Source organism: Odocoileus virginianus, chromosome 22 (genome assembly GCF_023699985.2).
Source record: "Odocoileus virginianus isolate 20LAN1187 ecotype Illinois chromosome 22, Ovbor_1.2, whole genome shotgun sequence".
NCBI lineage: Eukaryota > Metazoa > Chordata > Mammalia > Artiodactyla > Cervidae > Odocoileus > Odocoileus virginianus.
Genome location: NC_069695.1, coordinates 48,137,532 through 48,153,202, shown reverse-complemented (window position 1 = coordinate 48,153,202; position 15,671 = coordinate 48,137,532). Strand labels below are relative to the sequence as shown.

Sequence of the window (15,671 nt, the reverse complement as noted above, 5' to 3'; positions counted from 1 at the left end):
TGTAGCCTGCCAGGGTCCTCTGTCTGTGGGATTTTCCAGGCAAGAATACTGGAGTGGGTTCCCATTTCCTTCTCCAGGGGATCTTCCTGACCCTGAGACCGTGTCTTGTTTCTCCTGCATTGGCAGGTGGATTCTTTACCACTGCACCACCTTGGTATCTGTATATATATATTTTTATACATATAAATATTTAATGCTGTATTTCTTTTGGTAGAAACTTCCAAATGAATACAGAAATTTTATTTCAATGTATTAAACTTAACCTTAATATTTTAAAAAATAAATCAGTATCATAAAATTGTAATGTCCTTAAAATATCTCATTAACTTTTATCTCACTAGTTTTCTGATGACTCGATAATTGGATTCTGGTACATAGAGATCTTACCTGTCAATTAACTCTGTATTTTTTCACATCTGACTAAACAAAATTGAGTGGGATTTAATTATTCAGCCCTTGAACTTGAACAATATTTCCTGTCCAAAAGTGTTTCTCAAGCAAGTGGGGATATGTAATCCTTATGCGTATTTATCAAAGCATTCCTTTTTCTCTATACATTTGTACCTAATCTTCATGTTTTATTTCAGATGACTATGAAAGCATTTGTCAGTGTTTGTAGCATTTGATATATGGGAAAATATTCTAATGCTTTTGAATCTGGTTTCTTATATTGATTTTTGCAGTTTTTATCACACAAAAAAAAGGAGTGAGGAGCACCAGGAAACTCTTGGAGAAGATGAACATGTTTATTATCTTGAAAATGATGGGTTTCATGAGTGCACACATAGGACCAAACTCATCAAATTGTGTACAGTAAATACATGCAGTATTTTATACCAGTGACACCTCAATAAAGCTGTTTTTAAAAATATCAGGCTGCCATGATTACTGCAAGTAGTTTTGAGTGCAGTATATAGCCATATTAATAAAATTTGATGGGTCCACAATGTATAGACTATATTATTAAATGTATTATTTCTTGCCCACGAGGGGTTTTCTATATGAGACATTGGACTCCAGAGTCTATTGGTGTGAGTTCTGCTTGTCATTTTCTAAGTAGGTGATCGTGGACAAATCACACAAATTGCCTTTGACTCATATCCTTATTTGTAAAGGAAAACAGAATTATCATGTGCCTTGTTGAGTTCTTGTGACCATTAAGTGGGAAGCTGCATATGGAATGGCTAGCCCAGGCTGTCTCTTAGGCAAGGTGACTGTTATTCTCAGTGCTACACAAGTCACTCATACGTCACCGTGGACAGTGTACTATTAAATTTTTTCAGTTTCTTTCCTCTATTTTGGTTTAGTTTAAAAAAAAAAAAAATTGGCCACATTGTGTGGCATTCAGGATCTTAGTTCCCCCACCATGGATCAAACCCATGACCCTAGTACTGGAAGCAAGGGGCCTTAACCACTGGACTGCCAAGGAAGTCCCCTCCTTCCCTCTCTTTTGAAAGAGAAAAGTGAAAGTCGCTCAGTCGTGTCTGACTCTTTTCAAGTCCATGGACTGTAGTCCACAAGATTCTCCAGGCCAGAATACTGCAGTGGGTAGCCTTCCCTTCTCCAAGGGATCTTCCCAACCCAGGGATCGAACCCAGATCTCCACAGTGCATGCAAAAAGCTGTGCTTAAAGATTAGGGATAGCAACAGATAATTGTGATTTATAAGAAAGGTCTGAATGTCATGGAATAAGGGGGTATAATCTCAATTTTTTAACATATGAATATTATTCAGTGAAATGTTCAGTACTATAATTATCTCTATCCCAGATATGAAGAAACTAGGTCTAAGGGTCCTGATGCAGGTCAGACTTGGTCCCAGTCCAAGTCACAGTCAGAAGGAGTCAACCCACAGAAAAACTTACCATTATCTAAGTGAAAAGAGCCAGGAAAGAAATAAATTAGGAGTATGGGATTAGCAATATAAACTACTATATGTAAAATAGATAAGCAACCAAAACTTACTGTATAACACAGGGAAAAATATTGAATATTTTATAACAATGTATAGTGGAAAATAATCTGAAAAAATGCATGCATATACATATAACTCAATCACTTTGTTGTGTACCTAAAACTAACTCAATATTATAAAGCAGCCTCCCTTGTAGCTCAGTCAGTAAAGGATCTGCCTGCAGTGCAGGAGACCTGGGTTTGATCCCTGGGTTAGGAAGATCCCCTGGAGAAGAAAATGTCAACCCACTCCAGTATCCTTGCCTGGAAAATCTCATGGACAGAGGAGCCTGGTGGGCTGCAGTCCATGGGGTCGCAAAGAGTTGAACATGACTGAGTGACTAACACACATACTTCATTAAGGGAAAAATTAAAGAAAAATAAAAGGAAAGATTAAAAAAAGAAGAGGTCAGTCCGTTAGGGGAATTAAGGAACTTTGAATCCAGGGTCAATGCCTTTCCATATCTACTCTGGTGAGATCATCTTTTAGGTTAATTCATAAACATGTTGGGCAGAGTTCCATTCTGGATATTTTTATGTTCAGATAGCTCCCATTAAACCATCCTACAAGTAGTCAGCTGATCCTGATGTTGTGTCTTGAGTGAATTCAATCTCCTCCTCATTGCTTAAAGGAGCTGGAAGGTCTGACCTTGTCCACTGCTCTGTGCTTCGGCCACCCTAGTGTCTGTTCCTTGCACAAACCTCGCCTCAGCGATCTCCTCTGTGCAACCCAATTGCTAGGCAGGAGCCCGGTCCCCTCTCCACACACGCCCACCTCCCCATCCTTCGGGTAGCAGTTCGTGGGACCTATGCTTGCCTCTCTCCCGTCCCCTGGAGGCCCTACATCTGAGGTCCTCCCTTTGGCCTCCTCTGTGATAGTGACATGTCTTCTGCCATCTTGGGATCTTGCTAATTACCAAGAGCAACCAATCAAGCTAACCATCACAAATTTTAACTCTCTTTGAAAGAAATAAGCAGTGTATTGTGATTTAACACACACCTACGTACTGAAAAAAAGTCTCTCTCAAGTGATGTCTTATGTTATCAGAAGAATGGGGTGGACTAGAAATAAAAGCATTTTTGGCAGAAGTTACTTTATCAGAGCAGAACAAAACCAGGTCCAAAGAGATTTTTGTTTCATTGTTTATACTTATTGCTTTCCATTAACCTATAGGAAATGAATTCTAAATGAAACCTGTCTTGGGTTTTTTTTTTCTTCCTAAGAAGTATAGGATCTCTAATGCACATGCAATAATGTTAATAAAAGCCATAAGCAAGGAGAAAATAGATTGATTCAGATACTAAATATAATGCTAAGGAACATTTGTTGCTATATACGTGACATCATTCATTGGGATAAAAAGAGAAAAAGAACCAGTTTTTAATATTCAGAAGAGTAAAACATCATATTGCACTATAAAATGTGGCCTGTTAAACATGCACAAGTGATTAACATGAAAACCTATGCAATTTGTACAGGTCAAAGCAGAAAAACACAATACATTTTTAGGAGTGTTTTGCAAGAGAACACTAAATATTAAATGTGAAGACTGCAGTTGTGATAGTCAGGTAAATGAAACAATTACAGTGAATGACAATATAACATCACATCAAGATAGATCAAGTGTTGCCCACAATATTTTTAAGATATAATATTTTAAAAATCCATATGCAGTGTCAAATTATACAGACAGTTATAGTCTACATTTGTTGATGTGAATGCAAGATTTTAGAATTATATAGAAGCAGGAAATACTTGAACAAAGAAGGCAACTAAATAATACAAAATAAATATTTACAGATTGCCTATAAAGTGTACTTTATTTTCTAAAATCAGTATAGCATAAAATAAGCACAAATGTAAATATTTTAAAACATGTATATTTATGTTTTCCAAAAGTCATTATTGAATTTAAATTGCATTATCTGATCAAATAGAAATTATCTTTATTTTAAAGAATTGGAACTCATGTGATAAGCCCTGCCTTTTCTTAGCCAACTATTCATTGCTTCCTATCTTTCTAACTCCTTACTATTCCTTAGAATTGTTGAAGCCATGTATCACTGTTTTATGTCAATGACATGTCTTTTCTTTAGGTTTTCAGGAAAAAATATTTGAGAAAAATAATGTTTCTAAGATAATGCTCCATGATAAAAAAATTAATCTCATTTCTTATAAAATAAATTATTTGAGAATAATCTCTCCACATGGCGTCTTGATATTATTGTTACCACTTCCAAACAATATCAATGTTTTCTACATTTTTAGAGGCTAAAAAAGAAGAATTACTGTTACACATTAAAAGAATAACCTTTAGGGTCACAGGTAAACTTATCAATCTTACTTCTTTGGAATGTGATTGTAGACATAAAGAAAGATCCAAAATCCACAATCTACTTTATAAAGTACCAAGGTATCATTTGTAATGAGTCTTGGAAAAATAAAATTTCTGGGGTTTGGCAGGCTGATCACCTTGAAGTTTTTGTAGTGCTCTGCCTGCCAAGCACAAATTTAGGTTCAGATAATTTAGAATTTCTTGGAGGATATAGCATAATTTAACTACTCTTCTGTAGTACTGGGGACATCAATCAGGTTCAAGAAAATCCTGGTTTAAAATATCTATGAAATGTCTCACTTGTAAACAAATATTAAGATAGAAAGATACTTTATGTAAGATTTGAGCTCATAGCTTAAGTTTATTTCTTCTAACAATACATATAAAATCTATGCTACTTACTACCTATTTGTATAGAACCCTGACACGTGTTGAATTCCTTAGCATTTTTTAGTATTTACCTTATTTCAAGGTTTCTGTGAAGGAAACCACAAACTACCCCAATTTTCTCATGTAATCTAATCCAATTTAATAGTGCCAAATAAATAAGCCAAAATGTCCATTGAGATTTTGAGCCAAAAACTGAAATTAGTATTAGCTGTGGTAGAACTAGAGAGCCCAGTTGAATTTTTTTTTTCATGTAAGAATAATCTTGCTACAATTTCCAAGTGTCTCCAGGTAGCTAACAGGGTGCACATTTTATTGGAAAGAACAGCAAAAACCTGGTCATGTCAAAGATCCTACCACCTTCCAAAGCTGAGCAGGTGACTCTGAGTCTGGAATTTACATCATGATGGACGTGAGTTTGAGCAAACTCCAGGGCCCGCTGTCCAGTGAAGGACAGGAAAGCCTGGCGTGCTGCAGTCCATGGAACAGCAGAGTCAGACACAACTAAGCAACTGAACAGCGGCAACAATGTTTATACCATTTTGTGTAATTTCATAGACATTAAATACAGAATGGGAAAGACTAGAGATCTCTTCAAGAAAATTAGAGATATCAAGGGAACATTCCATGCAAAGATGGGTTCGATAACGAACAGAAATGGTATGGACCTAACAAAAGCAGAAGATATTAAGAAGAGGTGGCAACAATACACAGAAAAACTGTACAAAAAAGATCTTCATGACTCAGATAATCATGATGGTGTGATCACTTACCTAGAGCCAGACATCCTGGAATGTGAAGTCAAGTGGGTCTTAGAAAGCATCACTACGAACAAAGCTAGTGGATGTGATGGAATTCCAGTTGAGCTATTTCAAATCCTAAAAGATGATGCTATGAAAGTGCTGCACTCAATATGCCAGCAAATTTGGAAAACTCAGCAGTGGCCACAGGACTGGAAAAGGTCAGTTTTTATTCCAATCCCTAAGAAAGGCAATCCCAAAGAATGCTCAAACTACTGCACAATTGCACTCATCTCACACGCTAGTAAAGTAATGCTCAAAATTCTCCAAGCCCGGTTTCAGCAATACTTGAACCACGAACTTCCAGATGTTCAAGCTGGTTTTAGAAAAGTCAGAGGAACCAGATATCAAATTGCTAACATCCACTGGATCATCGAAAAAGCAAGAGAGTTCCAGAAAAACATCTATTTCTGCTTTATTGACTATGCCAAAGCTTTTGACAGTGTGGATCACAATAAACCGTGGAAAATTCTGAAAGAGATGGGCATACCAGACCACCTGACCTGCCTCTTGAGAAGCCTGTATGCAGGTCAGGAAGCAACAGTTAGAACTGGACATGGAACAACAGACTGGTTCCAAAGAGGAAAAGGAGTAATTCAACGCTGTATATTGTCACCCTGCTTATTTAATTTCTATGCAGAGTACATCATGAGAAACGCTGGCTGGAGGAAGCCCAAGCTGGAATCAAGATTGCCAGGAGAAATATCAATAACTTCAGATATGCAGATGACACCACCCTTATGGCAGAAAGTGAAGAGGAACTAAAAAGCCTCTTGATGAAAGTGAAAGAGGAGTGAAACAGTTGGCTTAAAGCTCAACATTCAGAAAACTAAGATCATGGCATCTGGTCCCATCACCTCATGGGAAACAGATGGGGAGACAGTGGAAACAGTGTCAGACTTTATTGTTTTGGGCTTCAAAATCACTGCAGATGGTGACTGCAGCCATGAAATTAAAAGACGCTTACTCCTTGGAAGGAAAGTTATGACCAACCTAGACAGCATATTAAAAAGCAGAGACATTACTTTGCCAACAAAGGTCTGTCTAGTCAAGGCTATGGTTTTTCCAGTGGTCATGTATGGATGTGAGAGTTGGACTGTGAAGAAAGCTGAGCACTGAAAAATTGATGCTTTTGAAATGTGGTATTGGAGAAGACTCTTGAGAGTCCCTTGGACTGCCAGGAGATCCAACCAGTCCATCCTAAAGGAGATCAGTCCTGGGTGTTCATTGGAAGGACTGATGCTGAAGCTGAAACTCCAGTACTTTGGCCACCTCATGCGAAGAGTTTACTCATCGGAAAAGACCGTGATGCTGGGAGGGATTGGGTGCATGAGGAGAAGGGGACGACAGAGGATGAGATGGCTGGATGGCATCACCAACTCGATTGACGTGAGTTTGAGTAAACTCCGGGAGTTGGTGATGGACAGGCAGGCCTGGAGTCCTGCGATTTATGGGGATCGCAAAGAGTCGAACACGAATGAGCAACTAAACTAACTAACTAACTAACTAAATAGTGTAGAGGACTATAAAGCTGTGTTTATAAATATTGGCTTTTTGAAGTGGGATATACTTTGGATTATTAATGTAAACAATATACTGTTGGGAAAGTTGAACAGGGGTCACAAAGAGTTGGGCACGACTGAGCGATGAACAGACAGACTAAGAATAAATATTTTTATTAAAAATTTTTATAACTGCCTTTCAAAAGTAAATATGAAAGCCATTTGGGTTGTATGCTCCAAATTTCATTATTAAGCCTTTGAAAACTTGCTGGTCAGCTGATGCAGAGCAATTTGGCTCTGCAATTTGGTTAGAAAATTAAAATAAAATCCAGAAAAGCATATGCCCAACAACTCAAAATTCTAATTATTAAGTCATATCGTGAGAGCCGGTGAACCAATGGAATAACTCCTATCAGTTTCGTACAGACCAAGTGGTACTGAGAGGACCTATGACTTCCTGTTGTTGTTGTTCTTTTTTTTCTGTTTGTTCTTTATTTAACAAAGTTATTCCTTTGTTAAAATTGTTTTAATAAATTGTTAATTTCCTTTCATATAGAATTCATCAATATTTTCCACTATTTGTGTTCATTTTGCAGTGAATAAGGCCACAAACCATCCCAATTTTGCTATGCATTTCCTAAGCAAAATTCCTAAGCCATGTATGTCATTCCCACTTGCTCTTAAAGAATGCGTGTGACCAAGTCAGAAATTCCTCATGGATCTGGTTACCACTTTGTTGTGAGCAAGAGAAAACTCTTCTCCTGTCAGTAAGATTCAGTGTTTTCTCGCACCCATTTGATGGAATGTGTGTAGCTGCCAAATTGCTCTGCATCAGCTGACCAGCAAGTTTTCAAAGGCTTAATAATGAAATTTGGAGCATACAACCCAAATGGCTTTCATATTTACTTTTGAAAGGCAGTTATAAAAATTTTTAATAAAAATATTTATTCTTAGTCTGTCTGTTCATCGCTCAGTCGTGCCCAACTCTTTGTGACCCCTGTTCAACTTTCCCAACAGTATATTGTTTACATTAATAATCCAAAGTATATCCCACTTCAAAAAGCCAAGGGGAAAAATTGAAATCAGAAGCAGAAATGTCCTAATGTATCCGCATATTTGTGAGCTATACCTGTACATGATATTGCCAAATACTTTGTTTCATTCACCCTATTTCTTACTAAGGGCTTCCCGGGTAGCTTAGTGGTAAAGAATCCACCTACTATGCAGGAAATGCAGTAGATGTGGGTTCCATCCCTGGGTTGGAAAGATCCCCTGGAGGAGGGCATGGCAACTCACTACAGTCTTCTTACCTGGAGGATCCCATGGAGAGAGAAGCCTGGCGGACTACAGTTCATAAGATCACAAAAAGTAGACACGACTGAAGTGTCTTCACACTAAACCAAAACAATATTCACACAAAGGCTGCATGATATTGTTCATGAGGCTCTATTTCTTAAACATGATCTGGAATTTAATTTTCAGTGTGAATATCTATGACCATATTCTTGGCAGAGATTAAAATTCACCTTTTTGAATGATCAAAGTCTTAAAAAGTCCAACTCATGGAAATCACAATACTATCGATTCATCTTATGCTATAGGGAGCGTATAGACAAGGTAAGTTTTATTCTGGAAAAGAGAAAGACCAGACTTAAAGAACCCATACCCCCTAGAGTTCAAAGGGGAACTTGTCAGCCCTTGAATTTGCAGCTACTCTTTGTAAGAGCTAATGAGGACCTAGTACCCAAAATATTTGCCACAGTAATCTTCAGAAGTTTCAAAATTACCCCCTAAGAAGTTGTCAAAGGTTGACAAATACTGTCATCTTTGCCTTAGTGGTCACGTAAAGCAATATTTTAAATACAGAACTTAGTACTTAATTTTGGACTTCCAAGGTGGCAGTGGTGGTAAAGAATCCACCTGCCAGTGCAGGACACATGGGTTCGATCCCTGCATCAGGAAGACCCCCTAGAGGAGGAAATGGCACCCCACTCCAGTATTCTTGTATGGAAAATGCCATGAGCAGAGGAGTCCAATGGGCTACAGTCCATGGGGCCACAGGGAGTAGGACACAGCTGAGCACAATTTATTTGTTCAGTATAATCATTAGACAGTGCCATGATAAAATACACTTGAGTTCAGCTAAAGGGTAGTAGACAATTCTGCAATTGACTACCATAGTAAATGTTGTATACTGAGGGCTTCTCAGGCGGCTCAGTGGTAAAGAATCCACTGCCAATGCAGGAAACACAGATTTGATCCCTGGCTCAGGAAGATTGCCTGTAGAAGGAAAAGACAACCCACTTTACTATTCTTGCCTGGGAAATCCCAGGCAAGGGAGGAGCCTTGCAGGCTACAGTCCATAGCATCGCAAAAGAGTCGAACACAACTTACCAACCAAACAACAACAAAGGTGGTATATTCGCTTTCTGTTGCTCCTGTAGCAATTTACCACAAACTCAATGCCTGAAAAACAACACAAACTTATTATCTTACATCTCTAAAGTGCAGAAGCCTGAAATAAACCTCTCTAGCTAAAATTTCCATCCCTATTGGATCATTCCCTTTCACACACCAATTGCATCTTTACCACCTTCTTCACCAAGTAAATGTCCTATTCCTCTACCCTCAGGACCAAAGAGACAATTATCCCTCATGTTAGTTTCCACTCTTTTCATTTCCTCATATCCCGTTTTCTCACCTACCCATTTCAACTGGAAATCTGTACACACCACTCCATAGAAATCCCACTTGTCAAGATCACAATTGCCAAGTCAGATACTCATCTTTTCCCTTGTCTAACATGACTTCAGTAACTGTCGAAACAATTGAAAATTCCTTGCTTTTTAAACACATGTGTCTTTTGTTCTCCTTATCACCACCTTCTTCTGATTATTCCAGCACTTCCTCATGCTTGTTCCCCTTTGTTTCTCCCTGCTGCTCCTCCCTACATAGTGGAGACTCAAAGCTTGATGACCCTGAAGAGAACGCCTTTGCCATTGACTATCAAATTCCTAACTCCAGGCGCTCCATTTCACCCGAGCTCTAGACTAACGCAGTGCAGCATTTTCTCTATATCTCTTCTTGGTGTCTAAATTGGAATCCCTATCTCAATCTTAACATTGACCAAGCTGGACTCTTGAGCCCCAGCCCTCTGCAAATGTGGGGATTTTCCGTTATTAACATCACAGTAGGGCCTGCCTGGTGGCTCAGAGGGAAAGAATCCCCAGCAGTGCAAGAGTCACAGGAGACGAAGCTTCAGTCTCTGGGTCAGGAAGATCCCCTGGAGGAGGGCGTGGCAACCCACTCCAGTATTCTTGCCTGGAGAATCCCTTGCACAGAGAAGTCTGGTGGGCGAGAGTGCGTGGGGTTGCGAAGAGTAGGACACGACTGAAGCGACTTCACACTCATGCACATGAGCGTCACAGTAAATGGCACCACCATCCATCCAACAGCTCAAGTCAAAAACCTAGTTTCTCTCCGACCCACATCTAGCCAGCCATGTTGTCTTGTTCCTTCAAGTTATTTCCTAGATCCAAGCACTTCTGTCCACCTTTGCTGCCTCTGTCTTGTGAAAACAATCACCCCCTCTCTCAATATTGCTACTATTGAAATGTCTGCTAACAGTTTATCTAGCTGGTATGCAGCAAAGAATCCTTTAAAAATTTTAAGTATAAATGTATAACTCTCTAATCCTTATAACAATTAGAGTAAATGAAAACATTTCATCACAGTCTCAGTTTCACATGATCTGGCTCCAGCCTCCCTCCCAAACCTCAGTTTCTACCACTGTCTTCACTTTCCCTTCTTGCTCCAGTTAAGGTGACCTTCTTCCTGATCCTTGAAGAGACCTTACTCATTCCTACCCTTGAACCTGTGAGTGGAATGCTCTTCCCTAAAACCTTGGATCTCAATATGTGCTGCACTGAACATTTAAAATTTTAAAGGCTTTGAAGCCATGTGTGTATATATATATACACATACATACATGTTATACATATATATACACATATAATAAAATGATTTTTAAAACACCTTTAATGTATGTTTTACATGATGCTTATGGAAATTCTATTCAGTAGGTATGCATGCCTTGACCAATGTCAAAAAACCTGAAAAGTCAAAGACACAGGACTTAAATGAAATCTTTCATCTCAAAGTTCAGCACTATTGCCACCATATTGAATTGTTTCCCTTACAAACGTTCAGGATAAATATCAGCACCCGAACCAAACACCACAGAAAAAGTGTGTGATCTCATTGTCTCTTAATTTAAGAAGACTGAGGGCTTGGGGGAAGAATTTAGTTTCAACCCTTTGAACCATCCACAAGGATACAGAACTTAGCAGCCAATATCACTTTCTGTGTTACCTATAACAGAAAGATCTAAATGCCAGGAGGACTGTTTGAAGAAGAAGGCTGCGTCGTGAATGCTCCAAGCCCTGTTCTCACAGCCTAAGTCTCAAAGCAAGATTTTCTTTTGGAGCTCAGCTTTCCGCCATCAACGTAGCTTTATATATTGTGTTCAAAAGCATAAAATTAAGGTGTTTAGGCCTCAATACCCTTAAGGTGCTTCTACAAGTCACCTCAAATGATATTTACCATACACGTGTGTATGTACAGACATGTGTACATGTGTTCATATACACATGTGTGTACACATGTGTGTACATATATATACAATGTACACATGCATATCTATACATACACAAAGCACATATTTTAACTGCATTGTGTATGATTTTAATAGTGGTATTTAGGAGCTTGGACTACACTTTTGTGTGTATTCAGGAATGCCAACAGTACTTGGAGAAAATGATTCCTTCATGGCAAATCACTTTTCTGTTTAATATATTTTAGCTATAATTATACAGGGGCAAAGACTTAAGGGAAAATCATAGTTACTTTCAGTATATTTTGGACATGAATTTCTGTTTCACTATTGTTTCCAAGGTTTATTTCACATGCTTATAAATTCTTTTTCAGATTCAAAAAACATAAGGCATCTGCAGAATCTGCAGAGACTATCAAACTCCCAATAAATGTCCATTTCATTGTAAGATCATAAATTAATAATCACTAATATACACTAAGATTATATTTTATATCCAAATCCTATATGTTTACTAAGCACAGCTTATGCTATGTTAGAAAAGAGCAAGGCCTATTTGAAAAGAGTAGACTTTTAAAAATTACTTGATAGATCTGGTTAAACAGAGGCAGATGTGCAGTTGAGATAGTTTGCTGAATATTCATTTCTGTTAAATAGTAAGTGATAAGACACAAAATTATTTTGAGAATTAATAAGGAAACTAACAAATTTCAAAAATCAAGTACAATTTAAGATCAAGAAAATGTGTTGACTCTGAATTAACATTAACCAAAATTGTTTTCAACATCTTTCAATGTCACTGTGTATCTTCAACTCTGTATTTATGGCATTTAAATTCAAAATGAGAAAAATTCTTAGCATGGTACAGAATTTACACATTATTGATGTATGTTGAAATCCAAACTGAAAATTTTGGTTTCTGTCCTAGTCTAATCCTGCCAAAATATCCTTGAAAGAAGTAGTTCAAGAGAGTTCTCAGACATCAAATATAATAAAGAAAAGAAAGAAGAAGTCTAACATATTAAATTATAAACATGTGGATGGAATTTCCTTTAAATTACTCCTGAGTCTAAACCTTAAGGGAAAAGAATTTTTTAAAAACACATTTGAGGTTTCTGTAACACAAAACATTTGAAAGTTAGACAGGGAATTCAACTACCCTAAAGACAGGAGAGATTTCCACTCTTAATATTGAGTAAACTGAACCTTATTGCCTAGTATTTAGAAATATCTGTACTTTGCAATTAAAATGTCAATCCTTATTATGTAACTTTGTAATAAATATTAATGACTCTCTATGTTAGTTGAGAGGCCTCTATTTGTTATTTGCTTGTACATTCTGGAGCCAGAAAAACTAAGAAATTAAGAGAAAATGCAAAATAAGGAAGGTATATACTTTGTTTATAATTGAATTTTTATTGAGATAATTGTAAATTCATATACAGTTAAAGAAACAATACCATGATGACCCACGTACTTGTGAACTAATTTCACCTACTGATAACATCTTCCAAAACCATGTGCAATGTCCCAACCAGGATACTAAAATAAAAACAATTCACTGACCTTAGTCAGACTTTCTCAATTTAGCTTGTTTTTAATTTATTTGGAAGTCAATCCTGAATATTGTATTGGAAAGACTGTTGCCGAAGCTGAAGCTCCAATACTTTGGCCACCTGATCCAAAGAGCCTACTCATTAGAAAAGACCTTGATGCTGGAAAAGATTGAAGGCAGGAGGAGAAGGGGGCAGCAGAGGATGAGATGGTTGGATGGCATCACCAACTCAATGGACAGGAATCTGAGAAAACTCTGGGAGATAGTGAAGGACAGAGGAGCCTGGCGTGCTGCAGTCTTTGGAGTTGCAAATATTTGGACATGACTTAGCAACTGCAACAGATCATCAAGAAAGCAAGAGAGTTCCAGAAAAACATCTATTTCTGCTTTATTGACTACGCCAAAGCCTTCGACTGTGAGGATCACAATAAACTGTGGAAAATTCTGAAGGAAATGGGAATGCCAGACCACCTGACCTGCCTCCTGAGAAACCTGTATGCAGGTCAGGAAGCACCAGTTAGCACTGGACATGGAACAACAGACTGGTTCCAAATAGGAAAAGGAGTACGTCAAGGCTGTATATTGTCACCCTGCTTATTTAATTTCTATGCAGAGTACATCATGAGAAACGCTGGGCTGGAGGAAGCATAAACTGGAATCAAGATTGCTGGGAGAAATATCAATAACCTCAGATATGCAGATGACACCACCCTTATGGCAGAGAGTGAAGAGGAACTGAAAGTTTCTTGATGAAAGTGAAAGAGGAGAGTGAAAAGTTGGCTTAAAGCTCAACATTCAGAAAATTAAGATATGGCATCTGGTCCCATCAGTTCATAGCAAATAGATGGGGAAACAGTAGAAACAGTGTCAGACTTTATTTTGGGGGGCTCCAAAATCACTGCAGATGGTGACTGCAGCCATGAAATTAAAAGACGCTTACTCCTTGAAAGGAAAGTTATGACCAAACTAGATAGCATATTAAAAAGCAGAGACATTCCTTTGCCAACAAAGGTCCATCTGGTCAAGGCTATGGTTTTTCCAGTGGTCATGTATGGATGTGAGAGTTGGACTGTGAAGAAAGCTGAGTGCCAAAAAATTGATGCTTTTGAACTTTGGTGTTGGAGAAAACTCTTGAGAGTCCCTTGGACTGCAAGGAGATCCACCCAGTCCATCCTGAAGGAGATCAGTCCTGGGTGTTCATTAGAAGGACTGATGCTGAAACTGAAACTCCGATACTTTGGCCACCTCATGCGAAGAGTTGACTCATTGGAAAAGACCCTGATGCTGGGAGGGATTGGGGGCAGGAGGAGAAGGGGGTGACAGAGGATGAGATGGCTGGATGGCATCACTGACTCGATGGGCATGAGTTTGGGTAAACTCCAGGAGTTGGTGATGGACAGGGAGGCCTGGTGTGCTGCAATTCATGGGGTCACAGAGTCAGACACGACTGAGCGACGGAACTGAACTGAACTGAACTAGCAACTGAACAATAATTTTGTTTGTCTGTGTGTTTTTCCCATACAATTTTATCACATATTTGGTTTGTGTGTCCACTCCAGTCAAGACAAAACCCACCATCTTCCTGTCCTTCACCCTGTCCCCAAACCTTGTAAACCACTAAATTATTTCTGCTTCTAAATGTTCTCAGTTCTAAAAGTTTCTCATCACCAAAACAGTATGAAAGTTTAAGATGCATCATACAATCTTTAGATACAGTTTCACTCATTCACTCTGTGCAATAGGCTATAAATTCTCCATGTTGCTGTTAAGTGTGTACACTCTGGGTTTGGGGTTTTGCTTGCTTTTCTTGCTGAGGAGTATCCAATGGTAAGTATAGGCCACTGTTTGTTTACCCTGCTAACCTAGTGAAAGTCTTCTGAGCTGTGTTCAGTTTTTGGTTATTAGAGACAAAGCTGCTGTGAACATTGATATACATAGCTTTGTATGAACATAAATTTTCATTTCTCCAGCATAAATGGCCATGCATTCAACCATTGGGAAATAAAGTAATAGATGTTTAGTTTTATCAGAAACTGTCACTCTGTTTTCCAGAGTGTTTGTACCATTTTACATTTTCATCCTCTCTAGCGTAAGTATTGTCACTATTTTTTTTTCATTTTAGCCTTTCTGATAGGCATATCTTAGCGTGGTTTTAATATGCATTTCCTTGATAGGTAAAAAATGTATTTTGTGTGTTTATATACTATATACTATAATGCAGAAGGCAATGGCACCCCACTCCAGTCCTCTTGCCTGGAAAAGCCCATGGACGGAGGAGCCTGGTGGGCTGCAGTCCATGGGGTCGCGAAGAGTGGGACACGACTGAGCGGCTTCACTTTCACTTTTCACTTTCATGCATGGGAGAAGGAAATGGCAGCCCACTCCAGTGTTCTTGCCTGGAGAATCCCAGGGACGGCGCGAGCCGGGTGGGATGCCGTCTGTGAGGTCGCACAGAGTCGGACACGACTGACGTGACTTAGCAACAGCAGCAGCAGCATATACTATAATGTATATAATTTTTGATGAA

At 38.5% G+C, this 15,671-nt stretch overlaps 1 protein-coding gene across 4 annotated transcripts in view; it reads right to left on the bottom strand.

Annotated features, from left to right (window-relative positions):
* The window catches only part of CCDC102B (coiled-coil domain containing 102B), a 268,638-nt gene that overhangs the window by 224,522 nt on the left and 28,445 nt on the right, over nucleotides 1–15,671 (bottom strand). Inside the window, exon 2 of one of the 4 annotated variants that reach the window (XM_070452936.1) lies at nucleotides 9,372–9,443. The exons of the other annotated variants lie outside the window; for them this stretch is intronic. The gene's annotated coding sequence lies outside the window, so the exon portion shown is untranslated. The remainder of the gene's footprint in view (nucleotides 1–9,371; nucleotides 9,444–15,671) is intronic. 4 annotated transcript variants of the gene reach the window in all.